We start from the raw sequence: 2012 nt of genomic DNA, 5'->3' as shown, positions 1-2012 counted from the left end.
AAGTAAAGGTAGAACACCTTGCTGGCCCTGATGGCAGCACTTTCATGGTGCTCGGGCATGGAGGTGGAACATTGCCTTGCTGGTCCTGTTGGCATTCCTTGCATACTGCTCCGGCATGGAGGGGTAGCAGTATCCTGCTGGTGGTGTTTGCACAGTGCTCTCTGGGCTGTTTCTACTCTCACTGGGCCCATGAGAATCACCGTGGAACTATGAGTATGGGAGGTTATTGTTAGTGAGTGGAGACTTTGTCAATATAGAATCTACAGCTGAGAAGGACCAGCCATGTCTGCAGAACATGGTGAACAAGACGGGCTGCAGATTGGGAGCCCAGGACTCATTGGCTGTGATAGAGGAATGAGAATAATGCAGTCAGTACCTCATAGGAATGGCCCACACTTTATGAATATCCTTCTATAACATATGCACCTACTAGATGTTCAGCTCCATCCTGGCCAGTTGGCTCTGAACAAATGAGACCTACAACGGAAAGACCTCTTTCTACATATCAGAGTGTGAAAGTCCTCTTTACCCATGTAGTTGAGACACTGGCTCTAAAACCGCCTTGCACACATGGAGCTTTGAGTATACACAGGCCCAGAAGTGGGTAGCATAGTGAGAAGGGGCTGAGTTTGTCACCGGTCAGGGTGTTGTGGTCCCCAAAGTACAGGCATTTCTTAGTGGTTATTCTTCACTTTGGCTGATGCTTATGACCTCTGGTCATGCCTGTGGGGTCTTCCCTGGAAAAGGAGGAAACTTCTAACCCTCTCAGGCTTCTTCTCTGAACTCAGTGCCCTGTTGTTCTCTGACAGAAAGGTTCTTATCTCCACAGCATGGAAGAGTGCAGCATCTGCCCAGTGTCTCTTCCAGTGCTCTGAGTACTTCTCCTTAGGGCTCTGCATCCCTACGCCAGGTTGACAAGGCCTGGTCATATTCTTAAAGTTGAGTTCAGGTAGAGAAGGAAAAGGAAAATGAGTGCTGGATGACAGGGTCTCCCACCCAGAGTCATGTGATCGTTGTATGACCTGCTTCACCATTTGTTACCTACATCCTGAGCCCAGAGCCCAAGACTATACTATGAGGGGGTAACTCAGGCAACCAGAAGGCAAGATGACCCTCTGCCCCTCTGTCATCACAAGGTAGTGTAAGAGGAAGCTACAACACACTGAGAGAACTGGCCTAGCGCAACAGGAGGGAGAGACACCTCTGGCAGCTTGGAAAAGTCTCTTGAGCCACCGTGGGAAAATAGCCTGAAGATGACAGGTTTTCCTCCAGAGACCCATTTAGAACTTTAGGGCCTGGGATGTAAACCAGCCACTGGTTGATTTGTTATACCTAGGAGAGGGGAGTACTTCAGAACACACTGGAGTTTCTGTGAGTTGAGCTCTTGGTCCAGGCCAGGGGCTTAGGGACACAGTAGCATGAGGTGGCAATGGTTTATGTTACTCAGATCCCCTTCAGCATCAAGTGATGCTCACAGACAGGAAAATAGGTGCAAGTGTGCATGTCATGCATGCACAGATGTGACTGTGTGTGTATGCATGCATATGGATATGCATGTGCCTGCGCCATAGGCCAAAGCCATATAAGGAAGCTTATATCAATGAGTATGGGCATGGTCCCAGCTCTGAACACTCTTCCATGAATTGAAACCTTAGCTTTCTCAAATAATCTGAGAACAATACTGTTTCCTGCTCTGGGGTAGTAACAGAACGCAAGTCATCCAGCCACCGCTTAGAGCCTTTTGGATGGTCTCCATGTGTATTCACACATCCTTAATCCTATGGAAATCCTTTTCTAAAAAGGTCAGTGGGTCAGGTACACAGACACCCACCTCCCCATAGATGCCCACAGAGGAGACCTCAGGGCTTGTAATATCACCAAACACTAGTAGGGAAATATACCTTCGTACTTCAGAGTACAGGTGGCTTTATCCTATTTGACCACTTTGTGGGGGCTCAAGGCAAGGCAGCCTACCCCAATCTTCACCCATCAAGACAGAGGGTTGGATGGAA

The sequence above is a fragment of the Alexandromys fortis genome, unplaced genomic scaffold (assembly GCF_014885135.2).
Source record: "Alexandromys fortis isolate MF-2015 unplaced genomic scaffold, M_Fortis_MF-2015_v1.1 scaffold_3, whole genome shotgun sequence".
Taxonomy (NCBI): Eukaryota; Metazoa; Chordata; class Mammalia; order Rodentia; family Cricetidae; genus Alexandromys; species Alexandromys fortis.
Note: the sequence above shows the minus strand (reverse complement) of the source record.